The sequence below is a fragment of the Eptatretus burgeri genome, chromosome 12 (genome assembly GCF_056783735.1).
Source record: "Eptatretus burgeri isolate ZD-2024b chromosome 12, Ebu_testis_v1, whole genome shotgun sequence".
Taxonomy (NCBI): Eukaryota; Metazoa; Chordata; class Myxini; order Myxiniformes; family Myxinidae; genus Eptatretus; species Eptatretus burgeri.
Genome location: NC_140972.1, coordinates 27,830,209 through 27,854,144, shown reverse-complemented (window position 1 = coordinate 27,854,144; position 23,936 = coordinate 27,830,209). Strand labels below are relative to the sequence as shown.

The following is a 23,936-nucleotide window of genomic DNA, read 5'->3' as shown; positions in this document are numbered from 1 at the left end:
GGAGTAGTTCCTTTCCCGGGGCAGAAGTTTCTTGCTGGCATAAATTACAGGAAAGACTCCGTCCTCGTACTCCTGCAACAACACCGCTCCGATTCCAACATCAGATGCATCCGCTTGCACGATGAATGGTCTGGCAAAGTCGGGCATCCATAGCACACGGGCCTTGCAGAGAAGGTTCTTGATCCTTTCAAATGCCCTCTGTTGGGGTGCCTCCCACGGAATGTGGTTGGGCCGACCCTTTTTGGTGAGGTCAGTGAGGGGCACAACTTCATCTGCGTAGTTTGGTATGAACCTCCTATAGTACCCCGCCAAGCCCAGGAATGATTTAACGTGTCTTTTGGTTGTTGGTACTGGGGCATTTTTGATGCAGGTGAGTTTCTCTTCCTCCATCTGTACCTGACCCTTTCCCACTCGGTGTCCCACAAACTCCAGCGTGTGTAATCCAATGTAACATTTGGAAGGCTGAAGAGTCAAAGCGGCTTCCCTGATCTGCTCAAAAAGTTGCCGCAGTGTTTTGACGTGGTCTTCCCATCTGACCGTGTGCGTCAGGATGTTATCCTTGTAGTGGTCGATGTTACATAAATTGTGAAGCATCTTCCTCATCATTCGAATGAAGGTTGCCACTGAGTTTACCAAGTCAAACAGCATCTTCTTAAATTGGTAGCAGCCATCTGAGGTTACAAATGCTGTCTTTTCCTTTGAGACTTCCTTCATGGGAATCTGCCAGTAACCCTTGCTCAATTCGATCTTGGTAAAATACTGATCTTGCTCCAGCTTTGCCATGATAGCTTCAGGGTTCCCCATGGGTGCAGTGTCTAACTTTGTGACCAAGTTCAATCATCAAAATCCAATGCAGAAATGGTCGGATCCATCATTTTTCTTCACAATCACCACTGGCGAGTTGTGGGCTGCTTTTGATGGTTCGATGATATCTGCTTCCAACATAGCTACCACTTCCTCCTTGATTACAGTTTGCATAGCATTCAACATTTGGCACCATTTGACTCTGACTGGCTCATTCGTGGTGGTCTCAATCTTATGCTCCTCCAGGTTGGTAGTACCTGGGATTCCGGTGAAGACGTCCGCAAACTCCTGGAGTAACTCTTGGACTTCCTCCCACTACTTTGATGACAGATCCTCACTGATGTTGACATCATCATATGTTTCTCCATCAGCTCTGGGTCTCAATTCCAGCAAGACACATTCTTCATCACCATCCAGCTCTGGGTCAATGACCCACATCCATCCAGCTGCAATGTACCAGCCACATCCAGCTGTAATGCGATATCAGCTGCCTTGTCAGCTCTCTCATGCTGCATCTTCAAAAGGTTGACATGGTAAATTTTGGTCTTGCCTTTGACACAGATCTTGTAGTCCATCTGGTTGACTACTTCCTGGACTTCATGTATGAGGGGAGTGTTTGTGAATGCGGTACAAAGGGTATGAGGGGAGATTTTGTGAATAGTGGTAGAGAAGCCCTGTTGGCTGCCGAATTAACACAATGTGGGGTTGACTCAGCCTGTCATCCTTCTGAGGTTGGCAAAATGAGTTGCAGCTTGCTGGTGTCCTGTGTTAGAGTGGCGACCCATCCAGGATTGTGCCCAATAGCCAAGGAGACTGCTTAGGCAGCACCAACGCTCTGCACAAAGTATGGTCACAATGGATGGATGCATGGATCTGGTCCTTGCCATTGGAGCGTCAACTTCTTGTGCTTCGTTGGTTGGAGCCATAAAACTCAGGTTGCTCTTTTAGCATGCTCTGGTAGTAGCAATAAAACCTCAGCATGCTCTTTTAACTCTCAAACCTGTCTCCCTCCTCCAAATCCTGGTGGTGTCGAGTTAAGTCTGTTTCTGGTGGATGTTCCCCCTCCATCCCCTCCCTTACTTTAAATGACCACACAGCTCTCACTGCCCGTGAAAAGGCTCAATGCCTAAACTCCGTGTTTGCTTCTAAATCTTCTTTCCCAAACCCATCGCTTTCTGGACCCACCTTACCCAGTCACACCCAGCTATTCCTGGACTCTTGTGTCCTTTCCTCCTGATAAGGTGGAGAGCTTGCTGTCAAACATCGACTCAGAATCTGCAACTGGTCGAGACTGCATCAGCCCACGTGTCCTAAAAACCTGCTCTGCTGCTCTTCCTCACCCTCTCTCTGTTCTATTCACTCTCTCATTTGCTCAAGGTCATCTGCCATCTGCTTGCAAATCAGCAAACGTCACCACTCTGCATAAAAAGGTGCAAAAACAGATCCCTGCAACGACAGACCAATCAGCCTTCTCTCAATCATCAGCAAGGTTATGGAATCCATCATCACTTCCAACATTAAATCCCTCCTCTTGTCCACTGGCTTGATTTCCGATCATCAATTTGGATTCAGATCAGGTTACTCGACCCTGGATATGCTGCTTATGCTCGCCCAACAATGGATGGAGATCCTCAATGCCAGACATGAAAACAGAGCCATCGCCTGAGACATACTGCGTGCTTTCGATACAGTCTGGCACCCTGCCCTGATCACCAAACTCTTCTTATGGTATCCAAGGACATCTCCACTCATGGCTCGTAGACTTCCTCTCCTGTCGCAGACTTCCTCTCCTCCGGTGTCGCCCCCCCCCAATTCTGTCTGGAATGTGTCCCCCCACCCCCACCCCCATTTCCGCAAGGCGCTCAAGGTTCACTAGTACCCCCTTCTGGTAAAACTACCAAAATCAGGAATCGCTGCTCACCTTCACTCGTTCATTCCTTTTTTTCCCCGCCTTGGGAACAAACTCCCACACTCCCTTCAATCTCACTCTTCCCTTCAGGTCTTCAAAACAGCTGCACACCACCATCTCTTATCTTCCCCCCATCCAAAACCATTATCTGCCCTTCTTCTGATCTGATCTTCCTCCGCGAATCCCCCCCAAACCCACCTCCTACAAATTCCCTGCTTTCCTTGCTGAGAGTCCCTGTCATGTAAGGTACTGAAAGTCCCTGTAGTGTCCATCTTGTTTACCCTGTGTACACACACGTACACCCAAAAAGAAACGGACCCGTCAGGTCTTTATTGGAGGCCCCCAGCTCGAGGAAAGGTGAGCTGGAGGTCAGAGCCTATTCTTGTACCTCTCCGCCTCGTGCGGTCTTCGATGATCCGGTGTGGCAGGACTCGAACCCACCACACAATGCCGCTCCAAGCCCAGGGAGGCGATCCTTGTGGGACAGGCTCGCAGGCACACAGGTCACAAGAGAAGACGCTCTGTTGGCGGGACCCCAGGAAGGCAACGACTGGCTTCAGAAGACCACAAGATGTCCGAAAACCGAAGACCAGCAGACAATTCTCAACTCTCTCAAGACCAGAAGACCACTCTCAACAACTCTTTATTTGGCCCACGTGCGCTTCTCTTATCCCCTACTTGCACTTCCTCATTGGGCAGAGAGAATGCTCTATGCCCATATTTGGAGCCAAGCCAGAACGGAACGCTTGTGCCCATATTTGGGGCGAAGCCAGAGCGAAATGCTTGTGCCCATATTTGGAGCCAAGCCAGAATGAAACGCTTGTGCCCATATTTTGGGTGAAGCCAGCACACCAACGTCCAGATAAACCCCGCCTTGCACACTGGACTCCGCCCACGTACATGCTGACACGCATGCGTGCAATGGTGCCGGTGGATGATGGTGGAAGGAAGTGAGGGCAGGGGTCGTTGTTGTGGTTGGTAATTTAAATCCTAACTATCAAAATAACTCACAGCGCACGTACAATTAATCACCCATTAAACATAGGACGGGACCCTAACTAGAAACACATACTTACCGATATAGCTGATCTATAGGACTTGGCTGTTGTGTGCAGTAAGCTTCCAAATTCACAACAATATTAGATAAATAATTAAATAACAAATTGATAATAATTAGATATTTGATCAATTAACTGATTAATCAAAAAATAAGAAATAACATTTCTGCCAAAGAACATCTTCACTTTTGTCCCCAAAATTGAGCTTCCAAGCTCAAAAGATGGCTGAGATATCGCCCGGACAAACAAACAAACAAACAAACAAACAAGAAAAAGACGTCATGCATAGCACGATACTTGCAAAATCCATAAAACAAATTTGACCTCAAAAATAATTGGTGGTTGAATTCAATGACCAAATCTGCAAATCCTCTTCAAATTTCAAGTCAATCGGATGAAAATTGACAATTTTAGAAATACCACCTTCGTTGTTGACCTTGGGCCTATGTTGACCTTTTGGTCCATGTTGACCTCAAAAATAATTGGGGGTTGAATTCAGTGACCTGAAATATAAATCCTCTTCAAATTTCAAGTCAATCGGATGAAAATTGAGGATTTTACAATTATCACCAAAGTTGTTGACCTTTTGACCTTAAAAACAATAGACTTCTTCCTAATGACAAACTCTAGCATGTGGCGAAGTTTCATGAAGATCGGTTTAAAATTGTGACCTGTATGTGACAGACAGACAGACAGACAGACAGACAGACAGACAGACAGACAGACAGAATAACAAAATCGACTAAACCAACACAATTGAAAAATCTTCGATTTTGCAAGTAACAAACAAACAAACAAACAAACAAACAAACAAACAAACAAACAAACAAACAAACAAACAAACAAACAAACAAACAAACAACTGGTTAGTTTTTGGACTTGATCAATTTGTAGCCTTGTCGGTATAGTTAGCATCAGTACCTGCCGTACGTGCTTCCTACTTATTTTTACCTCGTTGTATATCTATTTATGTTACTTTGGCCCTGACTTTGACTTGTATATATATATTTATATAATATATCCTTCAAGTTAAAAACCATCGCTACATCCGTATGAACTGGAACGGTAAAACAACAACAACAATAACAAAAATCACGTGACGGTGCGCATTCTGTGGGCGGTGTGGTCGAAGGTATCGGCTGCGGTCCTCATGGGATGTGGAGTTAAAAAAGGTAGTCGAGGACGGAGAGAAACGAGTAATTAAGTTGAATCGAACGGCGAGGCAGCATTTACTTGTTTGTGGTAAAAAAAACATCTTTATTCATGTGGAAACATCCGTGTACGAGCAGGTCGTCTGGTTGCTCAGTGTTTATGATATTTATTTATTTATTTATTTATTTATTTATTCAGAATATTCCGCGTGCTGGTCCGTTGGTCCGTTGGTCCGTTGGTCCGTTGGTCCGTTGGTCCGTTGGTCCGTTGGTCCGTTGGTCCGTTGGTCCGTTGGTCCGCTGGTCCGCTGGTCCGTTGGTCCGCTGGTCCGTTGGTCCGCTGGTCCGCTGGTCCGCTGGTCCGTTGGTCGTGCACAACCCAGGTAACACGAGGGCGGGTCGGTCGTGTTTGTTTTTAAATAAATAAATGTGTTCCGTATTCTTCATGTCCGAGTCCCAAAGGCCTGTGTTAGTACGGACTACATCGAATCTTTAACCGAATGAACACCGACGCTTGTTATCCTCACTCGCTTGCTGGATTGCTTTGTTGGCTCCACCAGAACCCGTCATGTTTTGTTCCCTGCGCCATCGAAGATGGATAGGATGGAGGTTATACTTTCACGTCTGCCTGTGTCTGCCTGTGTCTGTGCCTGTGCCTGTGTCTGTGTCTGTCTGCCTGTGTCTGTGTCTGTGCCTGCCTGCCTGCCTGTCTCTGCCTGTCTCTGCCTGTGTCTGTCTGTGTCTGTCTGTGTCTGTGTCTGGCTGTCTGTGAGCAGGATATCTCAAAAAAGTTATGGACAGGTTTGGTGGACGGTTATCTGTGACAACGTTTCATTGATTAGATTTTGTTGATGAACTGGATAAGTTGATCCTGGTGTTGGCTTAATGGCTCGAGTGGCTTGAGATCCTGGGGTTCAAATCCTGCTCGGCTAATTAATTAATACCAGGTGGGGTTGACTCTGTCATCCTGCCGAGGTCGGCAAAATGAGTGCCAGCTTGCTGGTATCCTGTGTCGGAGTGGTGACCCGTCCAGGGTTGTGCCCACTAGCCAAGGAGACTGCTTAGGCAGCACCAACGGTCTGCAGAGAGTATGGTCCCAATGGATGCATGGGATGGATGGACTGGAGAAGATTAAAAAATATATATATATATATGTATATATTTAAGATGATTCCTCACCATTGTGAGATAGGGCCAACAACGGTATGACATGAAATAGGAAAAGCCTCGAAACGAACGAAGAACCGAAGAAAATTAAATAACTGAAAAAGTATGTACAGAAATCCAGGGACGTTGGAGTTGAGAGAGAGAGAGATGATATTGTTCATCATTTTGTTATCATTACCTTCACCACCGAAGGTGAAGGAGTTTTTGTTTTCACCCCTGTCTGTCTGTCTGTCTGTCCGTTACTTGCAAAATCGAAGATTTTTCAAGTGCTGCAATTGGTCGGTCGATTTTGTTATTCTGTCCGTATTTGTCAATCGCCTACGGGTCGTAATTCTAAACCGATCTTCACAAAACTTTACCAAGTTATAGAAGAACGTCTCAACTGAGAAGCCTATTCATTTTGAATTGGGAAACCGACACTATTTGAGGTCAAAGGTCAACTTAAAGTCAAACTTCTAAAATCATCAAATTTTATCTGAAAAATCGTCAGTTTACATCCGATTGACTTGGCAGTTAAATGGCAATTGCATCGTCTATCACTGAATTGGGAAACCAACTATTTTTTGACGTCAACTCAAGGTAAAACTTCTAAAATCATCAATTTTCATCCGATTGACCTGAGCTTTGATTAAGATTGTCAATTTTAATCTGACAATTTGATGTATTCATGGAAACATTTTGAGAGGGGTTGGATTTTGCAAGTATCGTGCTCTGCACGGTCTTTTTCTTGTCTTTTTGTTTGTGTGCAGGATATCTCAAAGAGTTGTGGACGGATTTGGATAAAACTTGGTGGACACGGGTGTGTGACGAGGACGAATTGATGTAATTTTGGTGAAAATCCAAAACCGGATCCAGCTACTAGAATTTTAAAAAGTGATTCTTCACCATTGAGCGATGGAGCTAAACCGATATATTGTTGTGGGCCGGGGTTCGGTAGCAAGGATGACCGCTAGATGGAGCAGTTGGACCGTCTCCCACCGAACACCGGAATTGAAGGTCATCACCCCGGATAACTCCGGAGTCGACGGGTCGCTTAAAGGACCGTGGTCGCCAATATTTCGACGGCGTGAGGTAGGGTCCACTTGTCTATTCCAATTTACCTAAGTACTCACGCCATCTAACTACCGGGGAAGCCACACCCTCGGCCGGCTTTGTCCGAACCGAGTCACTGTTACCGACTCAGATCCGGCGTAACCGAGCGGGAATTACCAAAGCTGTGCCGGTCCAAATAACAATTTACGGCCCAATCGACCTCACTATAGCTCAAACCCGAACCATGCTAGGCCAATGAAAGAAAACATGGACAACGAACTGGAACATTTAACACGGGGTTTATTTATAATAGGGAGGGAGAGACAGAGCAGAGTTATCACGACTATCAGGCAGGCAGGCAAGGTATAGTGAGCAAAAGCACTTAACAATACTACTTAAAGACGGTCCACACACAGACGCACACAACCAAAAAGAAATGGATCCTGTTGGTCTTTATTTGGCCCCTCGGCCTTTGAGGGAAAGGCGAGCTGGGGACCAGAGTCCTGTCAGTACCTGGCCGCCTCATGCGGTTAGGCCCGCGACTGCACGTGTGGGACCCATGGTCCGGGGGAGCTTGGATGGCGAGAAGCCCAGACTCCAGGCTCGGCAACAATGATACGGCGCCCAACGTGGGGCGAAACAGGAGCAATGGCGACGAGCCCAGACACGAACCAACCGGCAGCAATGACGATCATCCGCACGAACCCTTCTCACATCACTGACTGCCTGACCACCCCCAGAGGCCCCTTGCGTTTCTTATATCAACCCTCCTGTTGGGTGGTGGATCAGTGGTAACTTTTCCTCTCATTGGTCGGGATTCGTGGGAAATCGCCGTCTGAGGTAATCTCATTCCTCATTGGTTCGGTGCTGTCGTGGGAAAGTCGCCGTCTGTCCCTGATTGGGCAAGGGACACGCCCTTGCCTTTCCGGGTGGGGTCTCGATCTGGAGCGATGGAAGCTCTACCTATGTCTGTAGCCATAATGTGCGTAATGGCGTCGCATGTGAAGAAATTAAGGAATGGGGGTGGGGGGGGGACTTTTATAAAAACTAACGAGAAAGAAACTCGCAGCACACACATGTAATTCCCATTAGACACAGGGAGGAATCAAAATAACTTAGCTTTGGGACTGCTGTCTGTTTGTGTGCTAATGGTTTCCAAATTCTCAACAATATTACATAATCTCAAAAAGTTGTGGACGGATTCAGATAAAACTTGGTGGACATGTTAGGTGTGTGTCGAGGACAAATTGATTTGATTTTGGTGAATATCCAGATTGGGATCCGGCCTTCATTGCCGAGGTGGGACCGAGGTGGGAGGAGGGGGATGCATGGGGTGCACGCCCCTTTTGCCTCTGATGTTTTGTATGCCTCCGCTCACGAAGTCGCCGAAGGCATTATGTTTTCGAGTTGTCCGTCCATACAGATGTACATACATACGTACACGTCGGTGCTAATTTTCTCTGTTTTCTCTGTAACCGCTTATCCGATTGACGCTACATTTTCACTATCGGTGCGACTACTCATTTAGAATGTTTTAATGATACTTATGATGTGTTGTTGCAGCCATGTTGGGAAAAAGGAAAAACTTTGGACCTCTATCTCCGAAACTGTTGCATGGAAAAAAATTTAAACTTGCCACATGTCCAATACTCATGGGAAACAAGTGATTTTTTTTTAATGATTGCATAGGTGGCTTCCTTATGACATAATTGCATACATAAATGCTTTATCCTATCTTTATCCGATGAAAATTTTTGAGGGTCATCTTGGGCTAGATTGAATGGTGGGAAAAAATTGATGATGTCATCGGTCATGTGGTTTGGCATATATATATATATATATATATATATATATATATATATATATATATATATATATATATATATTTTTACATAAAAACCTTCAAAAAACCTCTTCTGAAATGGCTGAACAGATCGAGGCAAAACTTTTCAGGTATGATTGCCTATCCATGAGAACAAAATGTTCTCCTATGTTGTCATAGGTCACATGGTTTTGGCAGCTATTATTTTTTTTGAAGAATAAACCTTTGAAAACCTTCTTCTCCAGAACGGCTTGACAGATCGAGGGGAAACTTCACCCACGTGTTCCCCAATCCTTGAATACCAGGGTGTTTCCGAATAATTAAAAGGTCACATGGTCTGGCAGCCATGTTGGATGGAACGAAATGAAAAAAAAAATTTTTTTCCCTAAATGCTCCATCAATTGATGTGAAACATCACAGTTATGATCTTGAAGTCATAGGGAATATGTGTTTTAAACTTCAACCTGATTGGACACATGGTCTGGCAGCCAGAATTATTTAATATTTTGAATCTGGGTTCAGGGATTTAAATAAAACTTGGTACAAATATATACAATGATGTAATAATGTGGGTGGAGGCACAGCTGTCGATGTGATCGAGTGCTGTTGTATTTTAATATGAAATTGCTTGTCATGCTTTCAGTTGTGTGTCAAAAGATAAGGCCATTCATGATAAGTACTTAAATATGCATCACAGCATATTCAACCAATACGGTGACTGCAAATAATCATTCCACTGGATAAATTTCGAAAAAGCCATTACGCTGACGTTAATTCATCCAGGGCGATGATTACTTGTATTGTTACGGATTTGGAAACCGTGTGCACACAAACAGCCAGAGTCCCCGTAGTTCAGTTATTTTGATAAGTATGTGTACAGTTAGAATCCATCCCCTATGTGTAATGAGAATTTCGTGTGTGCGCTGTGAGTTTTTTTTTTTATTTATAGTTAGGTGATTTAAATCTCCAGATCCCCTCCACTTGTGGCCACAGTGTCTTTCAGCGCTTGCGCCCTTGCCCTGCGGCCGTAGCATACGAGGCAAGGTCCTCGCGCTCTTGATTCAACTTCCTCGAATTGATCTGCATTCCAACACCACGAGGAAAAATCGTTGTTTCTCTAGCAAGAGGGGTACAAACGCGCGAAGAGGGGGGTGGGGTTTTCCCAGCTCAGCCATAACCCTGCCCAGAAAGGGCGGATCCATGGAGGTCCCTGTTCAATCAGGGCGATCAGCACATCAGCTCCACCAAGGCCCCGCACCGCTCAGAGCGGTCGAAAAAGGACGACGCGACCCTCGGTGTGCGTGTGTTTGGAGAGTTCTTGTGCTCGTTCGAGTTTGGAGAGTTCAGAGAGTTCTTGCATGTCCTTGGAGTTCTTTGAAGTTCTTTGGAGGGAGCAGTTCTTGGAAGGCAGTTTGGGTGCGCTGTCGTCATTGCTGGAGCTCTCAAGCCTGGAGTCTCCGCTGGCCTTCTACAAGGAGCGACCCTGGATCCGCTATCCACTATCCAAGCTCCCACGGACCACGGGCCCCACACATGCAGTCGCGGGCCAAGCCGCACAAATGCGGTCAGGTACCCCAACAGAACTCTGACCCCCAGCTCGACTATCCCCTTGGCTGTGAGGGTCGAATACAGACCAATTGGGTCCTTTTTTTTTCTTTTGGGTGTGTGTCTGTATGTGGCGCCGTCCTATAAGTAAAACTGTTTAAGTGATTATGATCATTGTAAATATTTGCTTGCATAAAGTCGTGATAAGTCTATACTTCGTCCCTTTCTTTTATTCCCGTAAATAAAATAAATGTTTAAATGTTCCAGTTCATTTCTGTCCTTTCTTTGATTGACCCAGCATGGTTCGGACTTGAGAATTAGTGAGGCCGTTTGGTCCGGTAAGTTGTCATTGGGACCGGCGCGGGTCTGGTAACTCCGCTCGGTTATGCTGGATCCGAGTCGGTACCTGCGACTCGGTCCGGACAGAGTCGGCCGAGGGTGTGGTTTCCCCGGTAGCAAGACGGCGTGAGTACTTAGGTAAATTGGAATAGACAAGTGGACCCTACCTCATGCCGTCAAAATATTGGTGACCATGGTCCTTTAAGTGACCTGTCTGCTCCGGAGTTATCCAGGGTGACGACGTATAAATTCCGGGTGTTCGGTGGGAGACTGCTCCACTGCTCCACCGAGTGGTCGTTTATCGCCACCAAACCCCGGCCCACAACAATATTCGACTATCGTTCGGCACAACACGTGGCTTTAATCACGTGACACCAGATTTGCATTACGTCACAGACAGTTGACATCGTTCTCGACCTCTTCATGTCAGGCTCATCTCTCTTTATTTGATCTTGTCTAGATTTGACTCTTAATCTGGAGTATTAAGCATTCCACTCAAGTATAATCTGGATATTTGTGAAATTGTGGCTTGAATATTGTGTTTTCTACCTTGGCACTGGGGTGGGGAATGTGACCGCACTGGTTGTGACTCTCCCTCATACGGGTGAAGTATGTCGTGTTCATGGAGTAACTTACAGTGCCTTCAGAAAGTATTCACACCCCTTGACTTTTGTCACATTTTGTTGTGTTACAGCTTGATTTTATAATGGATTAAATTTCAATTTCTTGTCACCAATCTACACAAAATACCCCATAAAGACAAAGCGAAAACATGTTTTTAGAAATGTTTACAAATCAATGAAAAATGAAAAGTTGAAATGTCTTGTTTCAATAAGTATTCAACCTTTTTTGCTGTGACACTCCAAATTGAGCTCAGGTGCATCCAATTTTCATTGATCATCTTTGAGATGTCTCTACAACTTGATTGGATTCTACCTTTGGTCAATTTAATTGACTGAACATGATTTAGAAAGAAACACACCTTCCTATATAAGGTCCCACAGTTGACAGTGAATGTCAGAGCAGAAACTCGACCATCAAGTCCAAGGAACTGTCCATAGAACTCCGATATAGAATTGTGAGGAGGCATAGATCTGGGAAAGGATATAAAACAATTTCTAAAGTGTAGAAAGTTCTCAAAAGCACAGTGAGCTCCATCAATAGGAAATGGAAAGAATATGGAACTACCCAGACTCTGAGGGCTGGCTGTCTGAGCCACTGCACAAAAAGGACCTTGGTGAGGGAGATGATCAAGAGCCCAATGACCACTCTGACAGAACTACAGAGTTCCTTGGCTGAGATGGGAGAACCTGCCGGAAGGACACCAGTCACTGCAGCATTTCACAAATAATGGCTTCATGGGAGAATGGCAAGACAGAAGCCACTCCTGAGAAAAGGCATTTGAAAGCACACCTGGAGTTTGAAAAAATGCACGTGAAAGACTGAGAGCATGAGGCAAAAGATTATGTGGTCTGAAGAAGTGAAAATGGAAGTCTTTGGCCACAATACAAAGTGCTACATCTGGTGGAAACCAAGCACAGCTCATCATCCATCCAACACTATCCCTACCGTGAAGCATGGTAGTGTCCGCATCATGCTGTGGGGATGCTTCTCAGCAGCAGAGATTGAGAGACTTGTAAGGAGAAAGGAACCAATGAATGGAGCCAAATACAGGCAAATCCTTGAGGAGAACCTGCTTCAGAGTGCAATGCAAAAGACCTTAAACTGTGGCGAAGATTTACGTTCCAACAGGACAATGACCCCAAGTATACAACCAAAGCAATACTGGAATAGATTCAGAACAAGAACGTGAAAGTCCTTGAGTGACCCAGCCAAAGCCCAGAATTGAATCCCATTGAGAATCTGTGGAAAGACTTGAAGATTGCTGTTCACTGGCGCTCCCCATCCAACTTGACATAGCTTGAGCAAATCTGCAAGGATGAATGGGAGAAACTCCCCGAATCCAGATGTGCAAAGTTGATGCAGACATACCCCAAAAAGACTTGAGGCTATAATCGCTGCCAAAGGTGCTTCTACAAAGTATTGACTCCAGGGGGTTGAATACTTATTGAGGCAAGACATTTCAGCTTTTAACTTTTAATTGACTTGTAAAAATGTCCAAAAACGTGTTTTCACTTTGTCATTATGGGGTATTTTATGTAGATCTGTGATATTTTTTTAAAAATTTAATCCATTTTAGATTCAGGCTGGAACACAACAAAATGTGACATAAGTCGAGGGGTGTGAATACTTTCTAAAGACACTGTGGCTGCTCGCAAATCCAGACAGCTCAAACCAGAGTAAAACTGATGTGCAGTGTTACTTATGAAAGGCTAAAGTGCTTTATGAACTCAGTGTTGTGAGATTTTTTGTACCGTACACCTTTTTTGAGTGAAGCCCCAAAGTGTTTTCAGATGTTAAAGTGAAACATCTGCAATCGTCGTAGTATAATTTTTGTTCATTTCCAACCGTAAAAATTAATGGTAGCCCAGCACCAACAATTAATCAAGCAGTCATAGACTGGTACTTAAGAAATCGTCAACTTGACCTCTGACCTTGTCTAATAAAAGCTGTCTCTAGAGAAGGTAGTGACGCAAACTAGAAGTTTCTAGAATGATTCTGTACCAAACCATCAAAAATCGAATGTTTGACCTCACTGTGTCCTTGACCTTTGACCAATTTTGACCAAAATCTAATCAGCGTGAGCCATCATCCTCCTGAATCACGTGGTGTAATTTTGACATTGGTAGCTTCTTCCGTTCTCGAGTTATCGTGCGTGCGCGCACACACACACACACACACACACACACACACACACACACACACACACACACACACACACACCCACACACACACACACACACACACACACACACACACACACACACACACACACACACACACACACACACACACACACACACACACACACACACACACACACACACACACACACATACACACATACACACATACACACATACACACATACACACATACACACATACACACATACACACATACACACATACACACATACACACATACACACATACACACATACACACGACGGAAGTCATCAATATACTTACGAAATCTTTAGATTTCGTAAGTAGCAAGCAGTCTTTGACTGATGAAATCGTCAACTTGACCTCTGACCTTGTCTAATAAAAGCTGTCTCTCGAGAACGTCGCGACGCAAACCAGAAGTTTCTACGATGATTCTGCACCAAACCATCAAAAATCGTAACATCGACCGAAGCAAAAATCTCCATTTCTCCACGCAATTATTTAATATTATTTTATCAAAGTCACAAAACCGTAATATTCGGCCATCCACCAACAATCTTTACATACTCCGACGGCTTAGCGAGTCAGGCATGCGACGATAACCTTTATTGGGATAAAAAATGACTTTTAAACACCATCTTTATCGAAAACACCGTCAGCGTGCATACGGAAAACCTTTACGTGATCAACGGCGCCTCTGCTTGAGCGCGCTGCACCACATGACGAGCTGTGACGCGGCGAGTGAAATATTTTTTATACAATCTTAAAACGTCTCCAAAACATCCGATTTTTACCATAATTTCGACAACCGAGTTTTAAGCGTCCGAAGCGATCGCAAAAACCGAAGACAAAATTAAAATTGAAGTTAAAACTAACTCGTAACGTCGACTGAAGCAAAAATACTCCATTTCTCCACATGAATTTACGGAAATATGTTTGACCTCACTGTGACCTTGACTTTTGACTGATTTTGACGAAAATCTAATCGGCGCTCATGGTAGATTTCTAATCAGCGCTAGCCATCACCCTCCTGAATCATGTGGTGTAATTTGACATTGGTAGCTTCTTCCGTTCTCGAGTTATCGTGCCTACAAACAAACACACAAGCACACACAAACAAACAAGCAGTCATAGACTGGTACTTACGAAATCGTCAACTTGACCTCTGACCTTGTCTAATAAAAGCTGTCTCTCGAGAAGGTAGCGACGCAAACCAGAAGTTTCTACAATGATTCTGTACCAAACCATCAAAAATCGAATGTTTTGGATGTTTGACCTCACTGTGACCTTGACCTTTGACCGATTTTGACCAAAATCTAATCAGCGCAAGCCACCACCCTCCTGAATCACGTGGTGTAATTTGACATTGGTAGCTTCTTCCGTTTTCGAGTTATCGTACCTACAAACAAACAAACAAACAATCAGTCATAGACTGGTACTTACGAAATCGTCAACTTGACCTCTGACCTTGTCTAATAAAAGCTGTCTCTCGAGAAGGTAGCGCCGCAAACCAGAAGTTTCTATGATGATTCTATATCAAACCATCAAAAATCGTAACGTCGACCGAAGCAAAAATCTCCATTTCTCCACGCAATTATATTATACCTTAACGTAACTCAACGACTCGTTTGCTCGAGCGCACTGCATCATTGGACGACCCGTGACTCGTCGAGTGAAATATTTTTTATACAATATTAAAACGTCTCCAAGACAACCGAGTTTAAAGCGTCCTTAGCGATCGCAAAAACCGAAGACAAAATTAAAATCGAAGTTAAAACGAACTCGTAACGTCGAGCGAAGCAAAAATACTCCATTTCTCCACATGAATTTACGGAATTATGTTTGACCTCACTGTGACCTTGACCTTTGACCGATTTTGACCAAAATCTAATCAGCACTAGCCATCACCCTCCTGAATCACGTGGTGTAATTTGACATTGGTAGCTTCTTCCGTTCTCGAGTTATCGTGCCTACAAACAAACAAGCAGTCATAGACTGGTACTTACGAAATCGTCAACTTGACCTCTGACCTTGTCTAATAAAAGCATGAATCGGTCAGAAGCCCAAGGGGAGCTTGAATTCTGAATTCATTGTGGTCTACGATTTTACACTGTGGTTTGCAGATCATGAGTCCCAGACAAAAACTAGATTTCTTATAAAAATTCCATTTTTTTTGTTTTTATTTTAAAGAAAAGTGATTCAGTACCAGCAGGATATGCCAGATAATAGGTGTATTACTTTTCAGAAGAATCTGATAAAATACTTATTATTTATGAAATATATCAGTTATTCATCGCTGTTCCAGAATTTTGACAACCGAGTTTTAAGCGTCCTAAGCGATCGCAAAAACCGAAGACAAAATTAAGATCAAAGTTAAAATGAACTCGTAACGTTGAGCGAAGCAAAAATCTCCATTTCTCCACGCAAAACCTTAACGTCACTCAACGACGCGTCTGCTCGAGCGCACTGCATCATGGGACGACCCGTGATGCGTCGAGTGAAATATTTTTTATACATTCTTAAAAAGTCTCCGAAACATTCGATTTTTACCAGAATTTCGACAACCGAGTTTTAAGCGTCCTAAGCGATCGCAAAAACCGAAGACAAAATTAAAATCGAAGTTAAAACGGACGCGTAATGTCGAGCGAAGCAAAAATACTCCATTTCTCCACATGAATTTACGGAATTATGTTTGACCTCACCGTGACCTTGACCTTTGACCGATTTTGACCAAAATCTAATCAGCACTAGCCATCACCGTCCTGAATCACGTGGTGTAATTTGACATTGGTAGCTTCTTCCGTTCTCGAGTTATCGTGCCTACAAACAAACAAGCAGTCATAGACTGGTACTTACGAAATCGTCAACTTGACCTCTGACCTTGTCTAATAAAAGCTGTCTCTTGAGAAGGTAGCGACACAAACCAGAAGTTTCTACGATGAATCTGTACCAAACCATCAAAAATCGAATGTTTTGGATGTTTGACCTTACTGTGACCTTGACCTTTGACCGATTTTGACCAAAATCTAATCAACGCTAGCCACCACCCTCCTGAATCACGTGGTGTAATTTGACATTGGAAGCTTCTTCCGTTCTCGAGTTATCGTGCCTACAAACAAACAAACAAACAAACAAACAAACAAACAAATAAACAGAAATGGAAGGCATCAATATACTTACAAATCTTTTCGATTTCGTAAGTAACAAACAGAAAGGGGTGAAAACAGTAACTTCCATCCATCTTCGATGGCAGAGGTTAACAAACAGAAACGGAAGTGATCAATATACTTTCGAAATCTTTAGATTGAAATTTACCAAATCTTTAGATTTCGTAAGTAACAAACCGGACGATTACAATATCCCGCTCCCTCCCTCCGGGGGGTGGGATGACAATAGGTTACCCAGTCCATTAGACTGGGTACCCGAATAACAACAACAATTCAACAGCAACAACAATTCAATTCAACATGGCGGACCAGAAGAAAGGTAAAAGCTGGCAAGGGTGGTGTCTGGAAATAGAACATTATTTCTCGAAAGTATCCATTCTGGATCTGGATCTTCACCAATATTGAATTGTTTCGTCCTTGTCACACACCCAAGCATTCCACCAAGTTTTGTCCGAATCCGTCCACAACTTTATGAGATTTGCTGTTCACAGACAACCAAGCAATCAAACGGGTGAAAACATACCGTCCGTCCACCTTCGGTGATGGAGGTAATTTTGTTCAAAATCAAGTAGAATTTACCCAAGTACTGTACATATGAATTGCAGACTATTGTGGATGAAGGGCATGCTTCAGATAAAATAACAAATAACTATTGATGAGCTTCGGTTTGACCACAATTTGTATATCTGGAACAACAGAAATGCAGACATAATGTGATGATGGATTGTTTGCTTCTCAGCTTGATAAGACGGTTGAAAATTTGCAAATCCCACGAGATATTCCAATCCCAAATAGTATCCAGAATATGGGAAATGATTGTATTTGAAGCCTATAAACTTTTCCAGGGTGGTGGGGTACCCAGGACCCCCTATCACGAGCTGTCAGTCCTTTGAATGTGTGTCCAATGTATTGCTGGGACAATGAAACTGTTCAGTATTCTGGATTCACACTCCCCCACTCTTGTGAAATCCTGGTGATGGGCCTGCAGTGGGTTACAAAACGTAAACCTCAGCCTGGCGGAGGTATGCACTGCGCCGAGTGCCGTTCTAGTGTCTCGAAGTTCTCCATCGATTCATATACAGTGCTTTTTATGAGAGTAATTGAAACCATAGTAAGTGGGCAAGCAGTTCACTCTGGTCAATGCATGACTTTCGAAATGATATATGAATGCTAAATGAGGTCTTTGCGCATGCGCTTTGTGTTTCAGTGACTTGGTTCTGCTCACCGGGCACTTTTAACATGTCATTACCAGCATGAAATCTGTGATTCAAATAAACTTTTAAACAAAATTTTCACCACTTAGACAAAAGAGTTGCAATTTCAGGATGATTAACCGTAATTGTTTTGTCCCTAAATTATACAAATCGGACTCACGAAAATAAATAGAAATACGAAACATATCCGTGGCTGTGAGGTGTTGTGTTCATTAACCATAATTGGTACAAGGTAGCAGCGGCAGTGGCATACGCACACGCACACGCACACGCACACACACACACACACACACACTTAAACTTTCAGCAATAAGATGCAAAAATCTAGTGTTTCTGCTGTGACCCTGAAACCAAACAAATAATATATTTATAACATTCCTCACAGCTCCTGAAGCTCACCCCCTCCTTTCCTCCAAAACTTGATTAATAGGAAATATCGTCATTTTAGCCTTGCATTGTACATTCACAAGTCCCAGATATGTCTTTCCCATCAATGTTCAGAAATACGCAATACAGATACACAGTCCACTCACCCTGAGCGACCCGTCAGGGATCCGTCCAATCAGGCCTTGCACCGGCCCATATGGTCGGCAGTTTGCAGTACAGACAGTTGCCCATTCGGCGAGCTGAGCAAGTTCTCCAAGTCTTTTGTTGTGCAGAGGCACAGTACTATCTCTTAGGTATTTTCAGCTTTTTTTGAAGCTTTTTGAGCCTTTTAATGTTACAATTCTTGTCTCACACACAATATATACGTTTAACTGTCCTGATGACCCCAGTTTCCTTGGGTTTCTGTGCATGCCCACCGAACATTCTGTGATGCTTCACCATTGAGAGATACGGCCAAAAACGATATATATATAGCATGATATTTCAAAAGTTAATTTCTAAAGTTGCGTATTATTCATCATTAGTATTACTCACTGAAAGGATGCACAAAATATTGTTTTTTTTTAGATCCTTGTGGAGGATCTCTGTCTTACGTTGTTGTTCTTCTGCTTCTTCTTGTGGACTTTTTTGTTTCACAGCCTACAGTTTTCATCGAAACTTCCTGAAACTTGGCATATATACTGAAACGCAAAAGAAACTTACCACCTTTTAAACCCTCAAATATCAACAATAACACTGCGTGTAGTAAATGTGTGAACTTATTTGTGGACAATAGTGTCCTCACTGTCAGACAAAACGGTCACAGATGGTCACTTGAACCTTCAATGGTCACTTCATAGCACAGCTGTTGAACAGCCGTTTTGACTGTCAGTGATTAGCCAAGGGGTACGGGATTATTTTAATGAGCTGCACGTGATGTCTTGATATTGGCTTTAAAAAGGCCAGTGCAAAATGGGCATTTCAATCAACATGCCACGATTGTCAAGGGATCAACGGCAGTGTGCCTTGGGCATACTGCAAGGCGGATTGAGCTACCGTGAGGTGGCACGTCACCTTGGCTGTTCACACCAGACGATATCGGCCCTGGTGGACAGAGACACCCTCCACAACTCTGCAGATGACAGACCTCGATGAGGGAGGCCAAGAATCACCACTGCAAGGCAGGACAGTCAGATGGCTTCAGACATTGAGGACTGAGTGGGATAGAATCCAGCAGCAATCCATCCAAAGACTGGTAGGCAGTACGCGCCGATGATGCACTGCCTGTATCCAAAACAATGGTGGCCACACATGCTATTGAAAGGGGACTGACATTGCACCCTGTGCTGTTCTGTACCGTAGAACAAACTTATGAGATGGTGTATCTTGGTCAAAAACTTGACATGTCATCAATAAAATGCCAATGTTTCAATTAGCAATTGTGGGTTTGTTTTATTACATTTCAAACAAGTGGTAAGTTTTTCTTTTGCATTCAGTACATATGTAAAAATGCCCTGCGCAGACAGTAACCATCTCCGATTTTGAAAATTCCTCCGAGAAAAAAAGTTGACGTCAAAATATCTCCGCTAAGGCCTTAGTTATTTTATAACTTGGTTTACGGATCCGTCGACGGTATATTTGCCAAAATGAAATATAAATATAAAACACATTTTTGGCCTTTTTAGGGCATCTCCACCGAGATAACCTAATATAGCCAGACCAAATGTCCATCCATCAACAATTTTTCTTTCCGATCTTGATGAAACTTAGTATGTGGGTAGAGGTCGATGAGTGTTGCACAATGATATAACTTTTGTCTGGGTTCAAGGTCAGGGTCGAGGTCACGTAAGTTATAAAAATTGCCATTTTCAAAACCTAGCCCGTCTGCCATTCTACAAGATATTCGGCAACTGTTTATTGATTATGATAGTAAAAAATATTATCTTGTATTTAACTGGACAGATTTTTGAATTTCCGTCCCGTTTGGCCGCCACGTAACCTGGAAGATTGTCAAAAACACCTCCCGGTACAAAGAAAACTTTTTACTTCCGATCTTGATGAAATTTGGTATGTGGGTAGAGGTCGATGAGTGATACCCAACGACACTTTTCTTCCCGGATTCGAGGTCAGGGTCAAGGTCACTAAAGTTTTGCAAGTTGCCATTTTCAAAACCTATCGTCTCATTTTCGGAGATATCTGGCAACAGTTCATCGATTATGATAGTAAAATACATTATAGAGATGACCCTCACCGGGGGTAATTTTATAGCTATACATTTTCCACCGAAGGTGCAAAAGTTTCAAAACCCGAAATGTAAATGTCGGCATTTATTTTCAAAATATAATATCGTGCGCGCACGCCAAAATGCCGAGTCACCTTTAACCAAACTACTGCGCAGTAGTCTTCGGTCATGGCGTCTGAGCAGTGGCCAGCGTGGTTCAGATTGACTGTGGTTTCTGGGGCGAAAGTGATTGTTAAGATGTATGTCGGCGGTATAATTCGAGTGACTGTATTGGTGATTTAATCACGCAACATCTTGACAACGAATATTCTGACCGAACGATTGCATGAATTCAGTGCATCAGCAGGGATAATTCGCAGGCTCCTCTCGATCGTGCCAATTTTGTTTCCATCGAAAGTTGTACACCGCTGTTCGTATTGAAAGATTTTGGTGCCAAGTACGTCAGTTTCCCTGCGAGATGCTGATATTCAGCTTTAAACGGACCAGAAATCAGCCTTTGATGTGCTCATGGGGATGGCGAGACGGTACGATCAGATGCCCGCTGAAAAGTAAGAGCTGGTTCTGGCTCTGATTGACCGTTTTGAGCGTGTTGACTCCTAGTAGACACCTTTTTTAATCATATCCAGCACTATGCACTGGTGTACATGCACATATCTACGACTTGGACAGTAATTTTTCTCAGCATTGTTTCCATTTGTTTGATGATCCAACAGGTTTCTATAAGAAAAACATGTCAGACTATATGAAGCCCCGTGAGGAGGAGTGATGTAAGTGACATTTTTTAATGATATGATGATGATAGACTCGGATGATAGGGTAAGGGTTAAAATAGTGCTATATGGCATTAACTCCAAAATGGCTGATGTGTCCCTTACATCACTCCTCCTCCCAGCGCCTCATATTGTAAAAACAAGTTTTAATCCTTCTTTATTGTTTTTCACATCAGATGATACAGTGAACATGGGCATCCTGCATTTGAATGGTCTTCCATCTTCAATGTTTTCTTAAATCCTCCTGGTTTGGGATTTATATTCCCCCCCCCACCTTTCTTATAGAAACCTACCCTTGTCTTTTCCATGGAACATCCGAAAAAAAATCACAAAAATATATAATTTCTAAAAATTGAAATTATATTTATATTTATATTTCGACCTACTGACTCCACATTTTAGCTGAAGAACTGCGTAAACCAAGTTATAGAATAACTAAGGCCTAATGGAAATCGCCTAAAAAATTATCTCCGAAACTAGGCAAGCTTTTTGAATTCTGTTTGCGGGAAGTGAACACGGCATTAGCAGAGATGAATTACCGCACATATGATACATCACGATGACATTAATTTTTATGACGTCATTCCTATTTTTTGACATTTTTTTGTTTCACAACCCAGAGTTTTCATTGGATCTTCGTGAAACTTGCCATGTATATGCAGAAAGCCCACACGCAGGCAGTAACCATCTCCGATTTTGGAAATTCTTCGTAGAAAAAAAAGTTGACGTCATAATATACCATTATCGCCGATACCATTATCGCCGATACCATTATCTCCGAAACTAGGCAAGCTGTTTCAATTTTGTTTGTGGAATCAAGCCGGCATTAGCACAGATAATTTATCGTAAACCTGATGCATCACAATCATGTCAAATTCGTTTTTATGACGTTATCATTAAGAGGACGAGGATCTTAGCTCATTTGAGCTTGTTTTTTACATTCTCCCAAATCACTAAATATCTCCTTTCTGGTTGATTTTTGTTTATTATCTGAATAATAGCTGGAGATGAACAGCAAGTTGCAAATTGAAGAAGCAATCGTGGACTCAAATTGAACGAAAAACGATGACGTATGGAATTACACAGATGATGACGCAATCAAAATGGAAGTGGACTGGATTAATGAGCCATTTTTTTTCCATACTTTGTGCAAGGGTATGCAAAAATAAATAAAAACTCACAAATGTGGCACACAGAGAGTATAGCGGAAGTTCCATGAAGCTAAAGCTTGTGGTGAAATATCTTGAGACAAACTCTCAACTACCAGACCAAAACTATGAGCAAATGTTTATGAAGGATTCTGAGCAAAAGCAAACACAGGAATGGACAAAATGTTGAAATATAAGAATTGTTTAAACATAATCAGGGCAATATTTTATGCTGAAGTTTACTGTAGACCTACACATTGGGATATGAGTAAGTTATTGTAGGAAGATTTGAATTTGTTCATGTATGGCTGGGATTTCACTGCTCCATCAAATACAGTATGTCGCTAGTCAGCTGTCACACACCAATCGGTCCCAAAAAGTGATAGCGCCCATGTGCGGTAAGATTCTTTTAATTAATCTCAATACCGAGAATTATCAATCGTATCATTCAGTGTTGGTGTACTGCACAGCACTATCACTATCCTAGCACATTGTATGTCGTGCTACGGCTGTTGTAGGCTTGTGAGTTAGCATCAATTGCTGCCAAGATATGTGCGGTCTTACCGTAGCGAACATTGGCTCAGTACAGGACACAAATTGGAATCAGCTAAAGCCTTTTGAGGAAATTTTGAGGTATATCTCATGAAGGTTTAGACTTGCGAGGACAAAATTATTGGCAGTCGAAAGACATGATGCATTTTAGAAGCCTCTCACTCGCTGTTAGTTCCCCCCCAGCCCCACCAAACCTCTCCTGGCAAAAGGCATGGAGGGTATTGCTCCCCTTCACCTTCCCTCCCCCCCCCCCCACTCCACTGACATCCCAGCTTATAAGGGTTAATTTTATTCCCAAAAGTGGATGTAAGAATAATTTTCTGGGTCAGACATGAATCCCCCTTCTCGTGGGGGTCCATGATTTTCATGACTTGATCTCAAGAACAAAATGGTTTAAAATTCCTGATGTAAGCTCTGAATGAACTGTCAGACTGATTGTAAAGGTGTTCAAACAAACATGCGGTGCGAATTGTTGGTGTTGTGTCTGACCACCTAAACTTTTAGCACCTTGTTTCAAACTTCAAATCTGGGTGTCTTTGCCTCGAGAGGCAAATTTTGAAGATTTACTGTGGTCCATTTCACTCATTATCTATCTATAATTCCAGCAATCTGTGTGTGTGTGTGTCTGCGACTGCTGTTTCTCGACAACCACTGGTCCGATCTCATTTAAACTTGCCAGGTATATTGCTGGGGCCCTGTGGATGTGCCTTTTCAAGATTTGATATTAATCGGACAAGTGGTTCCCAAGTTATGGCCATTTATTTACCAAACCAATGATGGGGCACGGTGGTATGACATCACAATGTTTTTTTTTGCACGTACGGGCACGCGAGAGCGAAGGAACGGCCTGTGTGGTTGTTG

General features: G+C 43.2%; 1 protein-coding gene across 5 annotated transcripts in view; it reads left to right on the top strand.

The window, feature by feature from the left end:
• Positions 1-5,147: 5,147 nt before the first annotated feature.
• RMND1 (required for meiotic nuclear division 1 homolog) overlaps positions 5,148-23,936 on the top strand; it is a 68,126-nt gene continuing 49,337 nt past the window's right edge. For all 5 annotated transcript variants that reach the window (XR_015050282.1, XM_085849948.1, XM_085849947.1 and 2 more), the window contains exon 1: positions 5,148-5,305. The gene's annotated coding sequence lies outside the window, so the exon portion shown is untranslated. The remainder of the gene's footprint in view (positions 5,306-23,936) is intronic.